This window comes from Harpegnathos saltator, unplaced genomic scaffold (assembly GCF_003227715.2).
Source record: "Harpegnathos saltator strain DR-91 unplaced genomic scaffold, Hsal_v8.6 scaffold213, whole genome shotgun sequence".
Classification (NCBI taxonomy): domain Eukaryota; kingdom Metazoa; phylum Arthropoda; class Insecta; order Hymenoptera; family Formicidae; genus Harpegnathos; species Harpegnathos saltator.
In genome coordinates, this window is record NW_020229999.1 from 974,667 (window position 1) to 993,702 (window position 19,036).

At 51.9% G+C, this 19,036-nt stretch overlaps 1 long non-coding RNA gene across 1 annotated transcript in view; it reads right to left on the minus strand.

Annotated features, from left to right (window-relative positions):
• Nucleotides 1–16,602, minus strand: part of LOC112588415 (uncharacterized) — a 29,891-nt gene extending 13,289 nt beyond the window's left edge. Inside the window, exon 1 of the long non-coding RNA XR_003112839.1 lies at nucleotides 15,705–16,602. This is a non-coding gene — a long non-coding RNA (uncharacterized LOC112588415). The remainder of the gene's footprint in view (nucleotides 1–15,704) is intronic.
• Nucleotides 16,603–19,036: the final 2,434 nt, after the last annotated feature.

The following is a 19,036-nucleotide window of genomic DNA, read 5'->3' on the forward strand; positions in this document are numbered from 1 at the left end:
AGAGAGAGAGGTGGCGGTCGGCCGGCGGATCGCGGCGAAAAATCGCGTCTCCGTTTCGCGAGCAGATCCGTCGAGGATTACAGTTTCCCCGGCGAGAGGAATTCGGGGCGACTTTCGCTCGAGTCGGCTCGACTTGCTTTTCCAACGGGGACACGAGCCGGTCGTTTTTTCGATATCAAGCGGCACGTAGTCGTTCCCGAGAGCGCGAGTTACCGCACGGGCGATCGCGCGTCTTCGCGGGCATAATTGTAAGGCGCGTGACAATACGCGGACGCGGGCGATTGTGGGTGAAACAAGCGGCGTGTAAAGTGAGAACTTGACGAGTACTCGTCGCGGCGAAATTCAGCTTCGAGATAGCGCCCGCTGCGGGCTGCTGCCGCTGTTCTTCCATGTAGTTTACTCGGGACTCGGTATTATGCGCGAAAGATCCCGGCAAACCGCGTCATGCCGCGCCGCGCCGCGCCGCGCCGCGTCGCGCCGCGCTGCGTCGAGTATCTCGACGTCGCGAGCGACATCGATATACGGGATGGCTAACGAGGCATTTCAAAGCGCGATTGTCTACATCAAAGTTGCACGATAAGGATCAAAGTTCTATCGAGAGTCACCCCGCCACCCGCGGCCCCCCTCATCCGCGCGCACTCCGTTGTCGCGCGGCGTGTCTCTCTCGTTCTCCGTCGCGACGGCGCATACAAAATTACTCGGCATTGTCTCTCTCTCTTGCCGAGGCAATGGCTGGTGATTATCACCGGCGTTACTCCCCGCGTTACTATCCTGAGAAAAGTTTAAAGTAGAAAGTCTCCGCCCGCCGCCGCCGCGTTGTCTGTCCCGTCCATAAAGAGGGAGGCAAAAACGAAACACGTTAAATTACAGATCGCCACGACCCCTGTGAATTAATTTCTTCGTATAAATTCTCGGATATGAATGGTATCTCCTTATAATCGAAATAAGAAATAAGAATAATAATCCCGCTTTTCTCGCTGAGATTTGCGAGGGAGAAATTTCTCTCTCTCTCTCTCTCTCTCTCTCTCTCTCTCTCGTGAAGCAGAAGACGCGATTTTCAGGATCTTGTCTCCTCGCTATCATCCTCCGCTTCGTCTTCTTTATTTCTCTCTTTATCTTTCTCGAACAGACCGCCGCGAGCGCAAATGCAAATCCGTCGGCCAGTAGTGACCGATGAACGTATCTTTTCGCCTCGCCCCTTGCCGTCAAGTCCTTCCTTGACCGTAGCAATCGCGCGGAAGCGCTTCCGCCGCGTCGCGCAGGACCGCCGTCGTTGGATCGCCGATCATGCGACAACCACCACAGCAAAGTCAATGTTTTCGGAAAGGATGGACATGAAGATGGAGTGGCCGCGGGACGGACGAAGACGGAAACGTAGGGCAGAGATAGAAGCAGTTACCATGACGACCATGGAGAGGAAACAGCAGATCGCGGCGAACCGGAGGCTGAAGCGAAAGAGCCGAGTGGAGAAGAGAGAAAGAGGGGTGAATGAAAAGCTACGACACGTGGGGTGAACCGAGGCTGAGAGAGAGAGAGAGAGAGAGAGAGAGAGAGAGAGAGAGAGAGAGAGAGAGAGAGAGAACGAAAGAGAAGTTACGATCCGAGGGATGCAAAGCGAAAGAACGGAGAAAAAAGGGAGAAAGGGAGACAAGACTCGGGAGAGAGCAAATGAGAAGATACGAGTCGGAGCGGACAGAGGAGGAGAATACCGGGAGGAAGAGAGCGAGAGAGAAAAAAGAAGAAAGAAAGAAGCGGGAGTCGGCGAGACAACTGCGCGACGACAGTATAAGGGAGGTTTATGAATGCCGAAAGGGACGGTGGGAAAGTAGGCAAATGATGTGAGAGCTACGAGAGAGAAAGGAAGAGAAATAAGAAAGAGGGAGAAGGAAAATGGAAGACAGAGAGAAAGAGAGTGCGAGCGAGGAGGACAAGAAAATCTGAGGTAGGAGGAGGGTAAGTAAGCACGACGACGAGGAGATACGACACGCCGGGAAGACGCCGAGGGAAAATATTATTCGGATTACGCTTTTCGGTTGCGCATGCCAGAACGGATCAAGATCGACTTCAAAGGATCGCTCGAGAGAACCGACGGATCATCCACTTTCGGGATTTCATTCTTCCGGGAATCGGCGTGACTCGCGAGGCGTCCCCCAGCCGAGATTTCGCGGCTCGGCGTTGCATTCGGCCGCGGGACGAATGCAACGCCGAGAACAGGAGGAAATAATAAGCCGAACCTCGCGACGACGTTATCTCTTATTGCCAAGAGTGAGACTCCCGCGGCAGGAAATTGTTCATTTCAACCCTTTCGTCCTTTCTATCTTTCTCTCGCCTGCCTGCTCCTCCGTCCCCCCCCCCCTTTCCGAAATATGTAGACCGAGACTCACGCCAAGAAGATGTACGCGCGCGCGCGAGAGGCTAGACTGAGACGGACGTATATAGACGTATATAGCGGGGAGAAGGACGACCGTCGAAAAACGGGACACGGCTAGGAACAGCGGGAAAGGGGTCGCGCGCGGGGTTGTGAACGGCAGGGGGTCGGGAACGGCTGACTGGGAAAACTATTACTCTCTCTCCCGATCCTCCCCCGTCGTCTTCGCCCCCTTCGCTACCCGTCGACCCGGAGGGCTTGAGCTCCGAGTGATGTTAATTGCGCTGCTACCGCCAGCAGGCAATATGTATTCGAGGAACGCTCAAACGTTCGAACGTGAAGACGACTCGCAAACGCCGCATATATCCGCATCTCCATTCCTCATCACCTCTCTCTCCCTCTCCCTCTCTTTCTCTCCGACAGTGTAAAGTCGGGAAAAGTAACGTCGTCCGGAAGAGCAAAGATCGCGACGATAAAGTGGACCGAACCTCTCTCCCTCTCTCCCTCTCTGTCTCTCTCCCTCTCTCTCTCTCTCTCTCTCTCTCACTCTCTCTGCTTCTTTCCTTCTCTCGCGATGGCAATATCGCAGGACGCGTTATGGATACGCGTGTCACGAGTCTCGATGGGTAGTCGTCGGCGCCATTTGTATGGTAATTTTCGCGCGACTATACCGCTGTCTAATTTGCGACGCTTCACCCGATATCTATCGTTTCCACATCGGGAGAGTAGCGAGAAAAGCCAGGGAGGTTCGCGTCGCGGAAAATCACAGCCGATAGCTCGGAGGCGAAAATGTCGATCTCGCTGTTCTCTTCTCTATCCGCCGCCGCCGCCGCCGCCGCCGTAGCGCGCTGTGTGTATCGATATTTTCGCAGCGTCATCTTATTTTCCGGAAACACCTCTATTGATAGATAGGTAGGTGGATCGGGAGAGCGCGCGCGCGCGCGATGCCCTCGGGACGCACGCCGGGTGGTTGGGGGGAGGAAGTTGCATTCGCATGCACTCTGTATGCGGGCGCGAGTTAGCTGAAATCGCGATATTAGCGCGAGATGGTGAGCGAAAGCGGCGCGCGTTAGTTATAAATCATAACTGCGTCCATGAAATATGCCGTAATATCCCGACGTTAAAAAGAAAAGAAAAGAAAGAATGAGAGAGAGAGAGAGAGAGAGATAAAAAGGAAGACGATGGGGGGAAAAAAGTCGGACGCGAGGTATATCACCGTTGAGAAATTTTAATACCTCTCCGTTCCCCCTCGCCCTTCCCCCGACTTGCACAACTCGCCGTCCCTGGCGCGCGTTACGGCTAAGCGTAACGCGCGATGATAATACGGGAAATCGTTTCGGCCCTTTTCCACGGATTAAACGCTCCTTACACCGGGCGCTCGGAATCAATTTGCTTCTGCTCAAAATTGGCGCTGTTCCCGCCGCTCACGGAAAGCCGATATCACAATTTCGCTAATGGAATCGCTAGCACGCCATTTATAATGACAGATAGATATGCCCGGCTCCCCTCCGCCGTTCCGGTTTAAACGGTAGTAATGGAGAACGGCGATTTTAATACCCATTGAATAATTTCCATTTTTGCAGCCAGGTGTGGGCGTGTGACGTTCGGTGTAATGAATTGGGAACAGGAGTTTAATGCCGGAGCCGGCCGGTTAATTCGAGACGTCCTCGATTTAAGCGATTTCCCGCCGCCATCGAAATCCCCGCGCGTTGACACACTTTCTAATTTTCCGATGGGGAGAGAGAGAGAGAGAGAGAGAGAGAGAGAGAGAGAGAGAGAGAGAGAGAGAGAGAGTCGTGCGGAACGATGGAAACCGAAAACCGTCCGTCACAAAACTCGACGCACTCTCGTTAAGAACACTCTCGCGGGAATTACGATTACCTTCCGCTTTTCCCCTTCTCCCTTCTTCTCTCTCTCCTCTCTCTCTCTCTCTCTCTCTCTCTCTCTCTCTCTTGCCTCTATTTTAATTAGAATGGCCGACGTGCGGAAAAATAGGACACAGTCCTGTCTACAGCGGCAGGGATAAAACGACAGTCGCGTTTCCGTTACGAAATAAGGCCCGCTCTCGCTTGGCTCGTTTCGCTCGGACGATCGATCGCTCGACGGAGAAGACGTGAATTAAACGCCAACGAAGGGGTCACTAGCACGGTATGCGACTCGATACAGGACGAGACAATTGCGCCCAATCTTTCCATTGGTTCCTAAATGAACGGCCGTGCCGGTGTGAAAGGCGCAGCCAACATGTCATTACGGCGATAGGGCACCATCGACGCCGCCGCCGCCGCCGCCGCCGAGGGCCTTGACAGCGCTTTATTACATCGCACGAACCGCGCCGGGCTTACGACACTTACGAGCGTGTATTTTCTTCGCTCCTCGTTTCGCGCGCGCTTCCTCGCTTCTCGATCGCTGACGGAGGGTGATCACTTCGCTGTCTCACGATAACGCGCGGCCAATCGTGCGCTACGCGACACACTGCGTGCCGATGCAGTGTTGTGACGAAAGGAAAGAAAAGAGAAGACTCGTATACGTACGCGTAAAGCAATATCCGCAGGAAACACGTAATTGCGGTGTATAGTATTATAATAATCGAATAATAATCGCGACACGATGGAGCAAAAGTAACGGGAGAGCAGAAAAGAGATAACCGCGCATTTGACATCTCGTTTACGTAGTGATTAACGCGGCGGAAAAGCACACGCTGAGCGCGGCTTAACGTCCAAATTACACGAATTTTCGCGGGATGACGTTTCGTCGATTTTGCGTGTTTATGCACCGGCGATGTGTGAGCGCGCGCGAGAAAGAGAGAGAGAGAGAGAGAGAGAGAGCTCGCGAGCGTGCTTTACGCGGCCTCGGTGGAAAAATGATATTCCGGTTAATTTCGTTGAGCATATTGCGCGACTCGCGAGCGCGCGCAATCTACATTTTTGTTTTTAGCGTAAAACGCACGCGCGAGGGTCCATTTATTTCGACGGACGGTCGAAACGAGCGTTCCCCTCGCGGTCCGCCGGACGCGGCCAGTCGCTGGAATTCGACCAGCCGCTGGACCATGCGAGAGAGTATTCGCGCGCGCGTCGCTCGGCCGTAATTACGAGGGCAAACTCCCGCCCTTTGACCCGGAGCGCGGGAAAGAGGCGTGAAAAATCAAGGGCGATTAATAATCGCGCGTCTTCGCGCCGCTGAGCGCGCGCGCGGAAATCGGCATGGGCATCGTCGCTGAAGTGCTTACAATCCGCCGCGCGCGCTATCACCTGAATGAAGTGGAACACGCGGCCCACGCGCCTTGCGAAACGTTTCGCTATTCCTCCAAGAATATTAATGCATCCGGCGCGTCCCACGAACGGTGACGGCGCTAATCACCGCGGTGAACTCGAGTTCGCGCGCGTCGCGCGTTACAGGAGACGCTCGACTCTCGTCGGGCGAAAATGGAGAAGGAGAGAAAGGGGGATCTCGCGCGCGCGCGCGCGCGCGAGAGAGAGAGAGAGAGAGAGAGAGAGAGAGAGAGAGAGAGGGAGGAGCGAATCTCGAGATATACACGCGAATTCTCGTCATCTAATTTGTATTCTTCCCGGCGCAGCTATCTCGCACGTCGCACGCTAACGATAACAGAGCGATCTCGGGGGCGGCGAGGAACAGAAGCGCCTCGCTTCGCTCGCGAACAGCTTGCTTTCCCGAGAAGACTTTTTCCAGGGGGAACGTTCCAATCGTTCCTGCCTGCCTCCCGATCTCTCTCCCGAGCTCGCGACGACCTCGAAACAACGTCATTAATCAATCGAACGTTTCCCCGTGAACGCACGTCAGCCTCGCCGAGGCGCAGCGCAGCGCGGCGCGGCGCGGCGCGTTCCAGATATCGGCGAGCGAGTGAGCCAATTATCGGCCGGAGAGTTCGCGACGTTAATCGAAGCCGCCGGGGCGAATCAACCGCGTCGGGTGCTCGTTCGCGCTCTTATCACGAGCGATCGCTCGCGTCACACGTCGCTAACGGCCAGCCAGCCAGCCGATCGGCCGATGCTGATGGCGATGGCGATGACGGTGCGATGGGCGGCCGATGGTCCAGCTTCCTGGGCAGTCGCTCGCCCCCTTTTCCGAAGGAAAAGCCTGAACGGTCGGGGCTCGCTTTTCCTTTGTACGTTGGCCATCGTATCATAGCGGGGGACACGTAGGAAATAAGATGTCGAGTGGTGTCGTGACGCTCTCCACCGCTTTCGGCCTCTTTCGCGTTCGTTTTTGCCGCTCGCGCGCCATCTCTCTCTCACTCTCTAGTCGGCTATAGTCTATCTCCGCCCTTCCTGCCCTCTCCGGGTCCACCCTTTCGTCTTAATCAGCGTTTCTCGACCTTTTTCAGTTTAGCGAGCCCCTTTGACCTGTTTTAGCATACAGGAAGGATCTTGATAATGGAGGAGTCTTCGGAGCCTCTGGTCCGCGCGAATTGCGCGCACGCACGTTGCATAATTCATGCTCGTTCTGTCAATGAATGTTACATCGATCGATCGTCGCGATCGCCAGCATACGGCGCGCTATTCTTCAGCGCGCGCGCAGACACCATCATCCGGCGTGTTCTCTCTTTATGATTCTTGCTCGTGCGAGGGGGCGCGAACCGCGCTTCCGGTCTGTTTATCGCAATTCAGCCAATCGCGTTAGGTGAGAAGGAGATAACAGAGAGAGAGAGAGAGAGAGAGAGAGAGAGAGAGCAATGCGCGTCTGTCGCCGTCGTCGTGCTAAAGCGATTGTTCGTTTCTCTCCTCTCCTCGATATCACGGTCGCGTCGAATCGGCCACGATGTTACTCACGAGGATGGCAACGAGGGGGCATAAGAAGCCAGAAGGAGGAGGGAGACGAGTAAAAAGAGCAAAATGGGATATCAACGAAATTACAAGCGCGAGATGCCGCAGCAGCCGCAACTGCAGCAGCTACCGGTCGCGCGACGCGAAACGACAGCGAGTACGAAAACGCCGACAGCGAAAAGAGAAGAGAGCGCGAGTGAAGAGGCCAGAAGAGACGCGAGATGAGAGGCAAAGAGAGAAAGAGAGAGAATGAGTTGGCCTCAACATGGCCGTGCGGGCGATAACGGCCCGTTGATAAGGGCCTACCCTCTTTTCTCTCTTTCTTTCTCCTCTCTCCTCCCCCTTTCTCTCTCTCTCTCTCTCTCTCTCTCTCTCTCTCTCTCTCTCTCTCTCTCTCTCTTCGACACTTTAATATCTCTCCTGCGCCTGGCTTTTTAATTATCTCTCCAACGATAATGGGCGACCTCCGCGACCCTAGCCTTCGACGGGGAAATGTGAAGAGGATAAAGGGGGCCGGCGGGGCCGACAGAGAGAGAGAGAGAGAGAGAGAGAGAGAGAGAGAGAGAGAGAGAGAGAGAGAGAGAGAGAGAGAGAGAGAGAGAGAGAGAGAGAGGGCATGAGTGGGGGAAGGGGCGAAGAAAACCCTTTCGGGGCTCGACGCGTGGAAAAAATCAAATCCGCGGATGCGCGAGACGCCTCCTGGGATCGCCTCGCTCGGATGCTCGTATTCATGTCGAGGAGAGAGATCGGCCTGAACCCGTCCCGGCGCGTTCGTCATCGCGTCGTCGATTTTTCGCGCGCGCGTGCGATTTTCCATTTTGGACAATCGGCAATTAATGAGAAACGAGAAAGGACGAAAAAGAAGGAACGAAATTTGGCACATTCGGGCGAACGACGATTACGTCATCGGCGATCGTTGTTCCGTACGGCGCGCGCGCAGATTCGACAGCAAGCTGCCTGAGTCTTTATTTCTCGGCTTTGAAAAAGAAGAAAAATGAAGCTCCTCGTATATTTTTGCCTTCATTAGCCTACATCCGGCGACAAAAGAAAAAACCAGCATTTCGTGTATTTGTGCGCACCCGTGTATTTTGCTTTCCCGAAACGTCCTTCGATCTTCCTCGCGTCCCCGTCCCCTCCCCTCCCCCGCCGGCTGCCTACGACATCCGGTCGGGGGGGATGACGCGGCAGGGGGATGGGTTATCGCGATCCTCTCGTCGTTAATTTTTCAGCCGCGGCGAAATTTCGCTCAAACGCCGCTTAATTTTCGCGTCTCGCGCGACTGAGCGTGCCGTCGCATTGAGTTTAAGCCAACAATAAGAGGGTCAGGCGTGCTCGCTCGCTCGCCCCTGCGCGCGCGCGCGCTCTGGAAAAGCGAGAAGGACAAGCGAGAAGAGAACAAGCCCGTTCGCCGTGTTCGCGGGCTTAAAAGGTGTCAGGGTGACTTCCCGCCGGAGTCTCCGGGCTTTTCGAACCATTACTTTTTATTGGATCGTCGAGATCGATCCCTCTCCCTTGCCTGCGCCCTTGCACACTCCCCCTCCCCCCCCCCACCGTCAGCTCCTTTCTCTATCTCCCTCGCCTTTCTTACCGCTCCCGTGCCTTCTCCGACGGCTGCCGGCCGGTTTCCACCTTTTCGCGTTGCTAAATCGCGGAAAAGTCTCACTGAAAAGACGCCTCAGCCGCTTACCGGTGACGCGGGCGTACGCGCGGGAGTAAGCGAGAGAGAGAGAATCCAGAAAAAAGATGATCAAGATGACTGTCAAAGGCAGACACGGGGCTGGAACGCAGACGTCGCCTTGGCGTACAAAGAGAAGATAATGCGATATCAAACGTCCGCGGAATCACAATGAGTCCGTCGGAAGCCAGCGAACCGACCGGCTGCGCGTCCGCTTCGCTTCGCTTCGTCCGGCGAAATTTACTGCGAGGATAAATGTTTTTGTCCGCTTGGCGACACCCGCGCGAGAGCGGGGCGACGCGAGATCATGACTCTCGTTGACGTGACTAGTCGCGCGGGTATCCCGGCTCGCGTCGTCGTACCTTTCGCCGGGAAATGCAGGCGAGTGCATTTGAATGGCGCGTTTTTTGATTCCCGCGTTTAATTTGAAAATACGCCGAGGGCCGTCGGCTGGAAGAGTGTTCGGGAAAATTTTATTTGCAAAAATTGGAAAAAACGCGCGCGCGCGCTTTCAATTTCCGCGTACAAGTTCAAGTTTGGCGGCAGATATCTAATGACGAAAGTTCTCGCCGAGCCACGCCGGCGTGCCTTCTCGCGCTTATCGAGTTCAACGACTCGACAAAAACGTCCAATCGCGTTCCGCCGGCGCGACGTCGTCGCGGATCGCGTTTTACACTTTAAGAAAGACGCGCCGCATCCGTCGGATAATCTCGCGTCTTTCCTCCTACGCGCGCATTTTAAGCAGGCGGAAAATCGATTAAGCGATCAACACCGCCGGGCGAGCTGTCAATTTCTCGTCGATCGTCTCGGCGGACTTTCCCAGCGGAATATTTCCCGCGCGCGCGTGTGTGTGTGTGTGTATTTGGCTGTCTGCCTGCCTCTGTGTGTGTGCACGTACGTAACACGAGCTGCGTGGAGCGGAGCGGCGCGGCGCGGCGCGGCGCCGGGCCGCGAGCAGAGCGGTCCAGAATATTACACGATAACGATGGGACACGTGCGCCGACTGGTATGATCCGTCAATCAATCGTCCGGGGAATCGTCGGCGTGCAAAAAAGAAGAGCGAAAAGTGCATGTGACGCGACAGCCATGTTGCGATTTTTCCGCGCGCGGCGCGACGCGGCGCGGTACGGTACGGAACGGCGCGACGGGGTGTGTGCATTATTTCCAGCATCGGTTTTGTGCTTTCCGGCCGTTGACCCACTCCACCGTCAACCACTACACACACTCCTCTCTCTCTCCCCCTTCCCCCCCCTCTCTCTCTCTCTCTCTCGTCTCTCTCTTTTTCCACCCTTTGGATCACCCGACAGCAGCCCCTTCTTTCTCGTTCTCTCTCTCTCTCTCTCTCTCTCTCTCTCCCTCCCTCCCTCCCTCTCTCTCTCTCTGTCTCTCTCTCTCTCACACACACACACACACACACATACTCTCTCACACTCTTTTTGCTCTCCTCCTCTCCCGTCGAACGTGTCCGCAGACGAACATTTTTCGAATATTCGACGTCTATCCCTCTCTCCGTCTGTTCCTCTGGCTTTCGCTCTCGCTCTCTCTGGTCCCGCCATGAAGGAATCGATAAGTTCGATATAACTTCCGCGACGTAACTCACCGCCTCTTCGTTCGCGCGCGAATCAATTTTCCGCGAGAGGAGCGAGGATGCGTCGCTCGCGAGTGCGGAAACGCGGCTCGAGTTAAGTCACGCGATCGTGTGCGTGTGCGTGTGTGTGTGTGTGTGTGTGTGTGTGTATTCGCCGCGAGGCGCACTCGAGATCCCTAATCGCGTTACTTAATCCTCTCTCTCGCAGTCGCTGCCGCGCGAGTCGTTCTCTCCTAGATACCTAAATATCGTCCGCGAAACTGCGTGTCGCTTCGTATTCTCGCATCTTGTATATTTATCTCCGCGAGTGCTCTTGCTTGTTCGCGCGATAGAGGGAGGACAGGGAGGCAGGGAGAGAGATGGAGAAAGATTAGAATTATTTGTCTTCGCGTGCGCACACGCTCGAATTCCGCGGCGCGTATCGCCTCCCAAGTTGTTAATAATAATAATAATAATAATAATAATAATAACAATGACGATGATAATAATAATAACCGCCGCCGGCGTCGCCACCGCGTCTGGCGATCTTCCAGGACACAAATTTGCACACGTCGACACGGAGGACATTTAGTTTCTTCGAGTGCACATTCAACATTTGTTAACACGTCGGCTGTCATAATGGTCACCGCAGTGACCGACGCTGCGACATTACCGCGTTTCACTGATTCACGTAATCAACGTAAAATGCGTGAGCTGGTTATAATATCATATAACCAACTTGGTTACCGTTGACGTTTAACACAAATTAAATACGCAGCCGATAATATGAAGGCAATGAAACATGGATCAACGAACATGCGCATCGCGAGTTGCATTGATTCGCCGCAGCTTTGCCGAGTCGAGCTTGAGCTGAAATAATCAGTGGGGATCTGCGTGGCGGTTAATAAGCGCGGACCTCTCTTATATCCCGACTGCATAAAAGTTGAAGTAGACGAGACAACGTTTCGCTTTTCCAGCTGAACGCGACTACGATGAGTGGCCCGCCGAAAAGTCCGCCATTCGTGTCCGTGTTCGATTTTTCGGGAATCGAATTTCAAGGATTCTTCAGCAACGAGACGGTGCAAGTTACACGTTTCTCGTCGGACTTTTCGATGTTGCAGAACGCGCGGCGCGGCGCGGCGCGACGCGGCAGGAGGGTTTCGGGAGGAGGCGGGTAGGACGATTAACTCGATTATCTTTCGTGGCCGTTGCAAAGGCCACTGTCGAGAGGGACGAGCGCGCGCTTTTGTTTCGCGGTAATTGTCCCCGTGGCACGTATAGCACGGCCGGCCAACCTTCGCGTGACAGAAAGTCTCGTTAACATCGCCCGTGGAGAAAGGAATTATTCGGGATCCGCGCTGTGTGTGTTGAACGCGCGATGCCGCTTGAGACGCACATTTATTTATTTATTTATTTATTTATTTATTCACTCCCCTCTCGATGGAAACGAGAGAGACGACGACACACACGGTGCGTGTATCGTTGATATTTCTTATAATCCCCGCAATTTCCTCTCTATCCCTCGGAATTAGCGCGTGAACTCGCGCCGGACGACGATTCTGTTTTATTAGTCGTCCGACGTACCGACGATTCACCGCGGCCGACGGATCAAAGAATACGAGGGAAAGCGCGAAGGGGAACGGGGAGGGGCGACGCGAGAGTGAACGCGCGAGCAAGGATAATACCCGGTCCATTAGCGTCCCGACGAATATTTAAAGCGACGGATTTTCGCCGCTCCGATAAAGATCGGGACGAATAGACGGCCGTCTCGACGCGTTCCTCTTCTTCTGTATTTCGCCTTCTTGTTTCTCCTTGTTTCTTCCCCGCGACTTGCCGGGCTTTCTCGCTCGCAGACGTCTCCGCACGTCTTCACGGTGATATTTGCAACGCGACGGTGACGAGCGATCGGGTCCAAAGTTCATAAACGATCCGATGCTCGCGAATGACGGGGAAATTTACTTTCGAAATTTAATTTCGAAACAACCCGTTTTTCTTTTCTCCCTCCCTCCCCCCCCCTCCCTCACCCCTCGATTCGTATCTTTGCGAGATCATTATGCACAGTTCATGTGTATGATGTTCGATTGCTGAATTATGCGCACAACTTCCCGTCAACTAGATTCGTCTTAAGAAAGCGTCTCCCTTTCCCAGTCCGCTCCGGCGAGGTCGAGATTTCTCGTTAGGGGTTAATTCGCGCAATTGAAGCGGTCGCCATCTTAAAGCGACTCTCTCGTCGGCTGCTTCTCTCTCTCTCTCTCTCTCTCTCTCTCGTCTCGCTCTTTTCTCTCCATCGTCGCGGATAGTGCCTCGCGGGTCCGGAAACGGTTTCCCATTTCGGATCCGCCGTGCGGGTTTGCCGTCGCGTAATTTGACCAACGAGGTAAACGAACCAAGTGCCGACTGCGAGGAGGAGAAACAGGAGGAGGAGGAGGAGGAGGAGGACGAGAGAGCAAGAGAGTAGGTGAGAGGGAGAGGGAAAGGACCGGCGGCGGCTCTGTTTGCCCGGAAGTACTTTTTTCAAATTTCCAACCACTCGTCGGGCTTTATTACGTTCTCCTCGCAGCATGGCTCATTATACTCGAATCGCTTGCTCGGAAGGTGGCCCAATTTCGAAGCGCGATCGCGAGCCACGGAGAAGCGCGCGGCGAGCATATAAATATCAATCTAAGTCAACGCGATAAGGCGAGATGTAAAGGATAGTTATATGAAGAACATTGCCCGTTTCACAGACGAGCTACTTGCTTTAACTTCCTCTAACAAGAATGAATCTGGACAGAGATCGAACGTAGTCGTCGCAGCGCTCTCGTGGAGCGCTCCGTCTGTGAACACGAGCTTGTGAACTGATACGTCGACTGGAATAATATTTAAGCGCTTATCGCCGTCGATTGCGCGCTGAACTCAATGTCGCGCCGTGTGTACTCTCGGATCTACCTTTTTCTCCTTATTGCACAACGATTATCTTCTCGGGTCTCTTCGCCGCGAGCTCTCTAATTTCCTCGGCGGACCGACGGACGCTGCGTCGGTTTATCGACTCGTTGTAAATAAAAATTGATCCGAGACAGAGAGAGAGAGAGAGAGAGAGAGAGAGAGAGAGAGAGAGAGAGAGAAAAAAAAAAAAAAAAAAAAAGAGAGAGAGAGAGAGAGAGAGAGAGAGAGAGAGAGAGAGAGAGAGAGAGAGAGAGAGAGAGAGAGAGAGAGAGGGAGAGAAGAAGCGTGGACAGCGCCGAGCGGGAAATGCGATCTCTGCACGTTCGCTCGTCCGTTCACTCGCTTGTCCGGGCAAGACGTCGGGAACTGAACTTTTAATAATTCCCCGCGGAGCACGCTCGGACGATAAATTCGATTCGGTACGGGCGTCGTCGTATCAATTAACCCTCGAATGACATTTCTAAACATTTTTCCGCCGCGCTCCGTCGCGCTTCTATTAACAAATTAAGCGCAACTTGCAGTTCCACTTAGCGCCCGTGCCTCTATCTTGCCCCCTTCCGCGCCCCACTTGCCCCTGTTGCCCGCTTCCTTTCGTCCCTCGACGAAAGTGGAGAGAGAGAGAGAGAGAGAGAGAGAGAGAGAGAGAGAGAGAGAGAGAGAGAGGGAGAGAGAGAGAGAGAGAAAGGAGAAACGCCGCTCGATTAAATTTAAGATTCAGTTCCATTTAAGTATTACGCGCGAGAAGTGGCGGCGCGAGCGGATCCTCGCACACGGCTCTCTTCGTCCGTTTAATGCAGTTTTCACAATTCAATTCTGCCGCTGAGGATTCTTGCGCTTCGCGTATCAACGATTCTCGCGGCGCGAGGAGGGGACGAGTTATTAAAGAAAGAAAAAAAGTAATGCGGTGCAATGTCTGGCGACAGGCGGGATTTTATTACCGAATACTTGATAAATATATCGAAGCACATTAGATACTTAATTATTTAATATATCATACAGTTTTATCAATATTAGCCGTTCGTTAATGCAACGTGCGTGCGCGCGATTTTGCGTCCGTCGCGAGCGCAACTGAGTCTCGTTTAATTGCTTTAAACGAGCGCCACGCGAGCGCGGCGCGTAAAATATAGAAAAAAAAGGAAACACACACGCGCGCGCGCGCGCGCGCGTGCACACACATACGGGGCAAGCACACGGATGCCGGATGCAAATAAGTTGCGTTGAAACGACGGTAAAATGTATTAACGTCCGTCGAGCAACCCTTCTCCCCCGGCGTAGCGCCTGCAATTTCCGACGGTCCTGTTTTCGTTGCAGATAACCGAGGTTTTTTCGCGGAAAAAAGGCGAGCGCTCGCCGCGCGTATCGTTCGCGACTTATCGCTTGACAGCTTGCAAGTTTCGTTACGTAGGCATCGCGACTCTCCTCTCTCCTGTCCCCTTCTCCCAACACGGCCGACCGTGTTGTCGTCGTGCCACGTCGCGGAATCTAATATAACTGATACAGAGCGCAGCGCACTCAACGAGGATATCGTCGCCCGGACGAAAATAAGCTCGTGACGCAATGCGAAGAATAACGGAAGTAAAAAGGACGATTCGTGTTTTCGTGAGGATTCCGAGCGGGCGAGGGAAAGTGGAGAGGACTTTCGTTGCGATAGCATCGAGATCGAGATTATTCGGAAATCCAGACGGATAAATTTTCCCTCGATTTTCCCGTTCGATCGAACTTGGTGTCTCTTGTGTGCGATTCGAGATAATCGCTCGCGACTTACTTTTTCGTCGTATTTTAATCGACGACGTTGAACGACGCGTCGCGAGAAGGCAGGAAATCGTCCCTCACGATATAAATATATATATATATATGTATATATTACAGGTGTGTAATATACGATATATTAGAAGTGTGTGATATTTTTCATATTGACCGTAAAATAATAAACCAAAGCGGGTAAAAATAATCGAGGTTTAAAAAACGACTGTTATTAATAACCCGGGCTTTGTTGCGTGCTTGTGGATATCGAAGAACGACCGTCGCATCAGCGACGATAAAAATTTCAAAATGTTCTCGATACCTCGAACCTTGAGATAACGTTTGCGCAGCTTATCGCCGCGAGTTACTCGTCCTTGCGCTTTTGTACGCTGCAATTTTTGCGAAATGAGATTATTTCAGAGCTGTGCCTTGCGCAAATAAAAAAATACGATCGTGTGACAAATAGATCTCTCTCTGTCTCTCATACACACACACACACACACACACACACACACACACACACACACAACAAATAAAATTATTTTCTCGAGAAACTGAAATCTGTAACAGCTGAACTGAGTTTGTCGCTAACGCAGTCAATCAAGGAATGAAGTCACAGAGGAGGAAACTCTCATTAAGACTTACCGATTACTGATGTCTGCAATCGCAAATCGAATCGCCGTTGAATAAATAAACATTCGGGTCATCAGATCGTAGTTTATCAGCCGTCGCCGAAGCATTTCAATTCTGCGTTTCGTAATGACGAAATATATACATATACATATTGTATATATGTGTGTGTGTGTGTGTGTGTATATATATGTATATCGCACAACTTATAGAGGCGCACACGACGTATATGTGTGTTTTCGATACCGAAAGGGTGAAAAGAGGGTAAAAACAGAAGACCGCGCGCGACGTTTTCGGCCTTTCTGCCTTTGACGAACGTGTGGGATTAAACGGGCGAAATTTCGCGCGCTCAACGCTCAGTCGCACGGCTCGGTTGCACAGCCATTGATTTTCAGTTGAGATTTTCGAGTCGAGATCTGTTTATCGAAGGTAGACCGCCGCCGGCGCTGCCGCCTCCACAATGACGTTATCGTCGACGTCATTATCGAAGACGATATCTCGCGAATAAAATCCGCGATAAAATTCCGTGCGCGCGCGCGTGCCCGCTTACAAAGTAGTCGCGACGTTTTACGACAACGCGACGACCAGTCCCGCTCGATTGTTCGAGCTACACTGAAAGATAATTGTCGGCTATCAGCTGACCCTTGTCCGCTGCCCGCCCCGCCAGCGTCTCCCTTTCGTCGATGCAACGATGCATCCTCCTGCGCGTCGCACACAAGCGTCCGCTACACCGGACGTACAGAAGGTACTTCGTCGGCTATCGTTTACATGATAATCTCAACGCGTGGAACTGGACAGATACGCGCGTTACACGTGGCATCAATAACGTTCGCCGGCGGGTAGCCAATAATGTACACGACGTCGTAGTGAACGACGTCGACGTCGACGTGCTCATCGCCGTCGCCGTCGCCATCATCGTCGTCGTCGTCGTCGTCGTCGTCGTCGTCGTTCCTCCCAGAGAGCACGGCAATTCGCCCGAGCGTTTTCTCGGCGTCATCGCGGCGTTTCATTACGTTCGAGAGACGAAACGCCGTTAACCCCGGGACGTATTTGTTCAGTCGCGCGCTGCTCGGCAGATATTTCCTGCGAGCCGCTATTAAAGCGCGCGCAAGCGCGAGCGCGAGCAAATCATTCGTACTAAACTCAAATTGAATACGGAATTTCGATTTACACCGTGACGATCGTGAGTCCCGACAAGGATTGTATTTTTCAGCGGCAGGGGAGAGCGAGAGGCACGAGAGAATATATACATCTCGTATGAAATAATATAATTTTTAGATGAGCGCCCGATGCGAGAAGAGCCGGAGGAAAATCTCAATGACGAGGAACTCTTCTCTCTCTCTCTCTCTCTCTCTCTCTCTCTCTCTCTCTCTCTCTCTCTCTCTCTCTCCTTCTCTCTCTCTCGCTCTCGCGCTTTCTCCGAATTTTCGGGCGACCCGATTTCAGACGCAATATCGGAGAGAATCGTTTCTTACGGAGAACATCCATTGGCGATTATACCGCGAGATAATCGCGCATGACTAACGCCGACCTCGCTAATGCATCGCATTCTCAGAAGCCATTAAAGCAGCGCGTCAATATAACGACAATTAAACGTGGCCGCGTATCCACAAATCGCGGCGCAGGGAAATGGTTAATTATCATATCAATTATCGAAAGAGCCATCGAGGGGCAGGGAGAAGGAGCAGCAATAGGAGGAGGAGGAGGAGAAGCACGGGCTCGTTAACGCTGTTACTGTCAATGCAACATGCTGCGATGTCCAATAAAACGGCGTCCGATATCAGTTGCAGCCAGTGCCAAACACGCGTATTTACGGTTTCGCGGTCGCACATCGCGGCATTTCCGTAGCACCTCGTGGTACTTCGACTCGTTGAGCAGATGAAAACGAATTTGCATGTTCAAAAACGGAGAAATAAGTAGCCGCGAAGCTTTCCGCAGCAGGACGGACGGGAACGCGCGGGAAAGAATGGGCCCGCTAGCGTTTCGAAAGTTATCACTGTTCCCCTCGTGCCGAAATTACCGAAATTAATTGCTGCCCGATTCGATCAAACGTGCGTTCTAAAAGCGAATAAAATTTTATCGATAATTCGACAATTTCGCAAAATCGTGTTAACGTTCCCGAATCTCATTGCGTTTGTAGCACATTCTCTAGTCGAAATTGTGTTTCCGCATTAAACTTGCAAATTTCATCGGACTTGAAAGACTAATAGAGAATCTCGAGTTATAACGTTGTGCGAGCTGATATTGTACTTTGATGCTAGAATTTATTGTTTGTTTACAATTCTTTTCATATTGGGTCTTAAAGGAAAACTAACAGCCTTTGGAAGCGCTTCAAATATCGTGCTATAAATATTCAAAAAAAAATTTGTCGCACGGGACGCGTGGAGTTACCTTAAAAAAGTATTCGAATATATTTAATATTTTATTTCGATATTTTATCTGCATTTATACATATCTTTATTTTTCATTCCCGTATGTGAGCAGTGGGAATTAATATAAATTTTATAACTTAATTAAATGCAGGTAAAGTATACGCGATAAGCAAACGTTAAATAATATCGGTATGTTTATATACTTTTAAGCAATATATATTAATATATTTATATTATTAATATTAAATATTACATGTTAAATAATTAAATAGTAAATATTCCATAATTAATGTATTTTTATATAAACAATAAGATTAAACAACGAGAATCAAATTTAAATAGTCCTTTTTAATAATCTGCTTATTGTTATTTTTTAGCGCTGGGAATTTCAATCAAATTTGAAGATTCAAGAAAGAACGAAAAGGAAATCGCAAGACCAGAGATAGCAATTTTTCCCGAGAAACTTCAATAGAGAAAATATTTTAGAGAAGAATGAAACATTGTACATTAGAGGAAGTTGTGAATTGTATTCAATCGTACTATTGAGTTATATTCAACACCAAATAATATAAGGAGCACAAATCAGCATCCTTATACATTAGAGAGAGAGAGAGAGAGAGAGAGAGAGAGAGAGAGAGAGAGAGAGAGAGAGAAAGAGAAATTCGGATATAACTTCGGTATCATTTGGACTCGGGTATTTTCGGGCACGTACCACGCGTGCGACGGCCCTGACAATCACCACGGAAACTCGCCATATTCGATAGTGTTGATTGTTGTCATTTCGCGGTCGCCGAACGTACACGCCATTGATCGGCGAGTGACACAATCGACGATTCGGCGCAGATGATTCTGCCCTTTTCTGCCGATTGTTGTGGTATGCTCGGGCATCTCGCGTATTATTCCGTTGTCGGGCCGGCGAGCGACGCACATATCTCAACCCGAAGTACGCGGTATTTCGTTTTTCGATCGAATCGT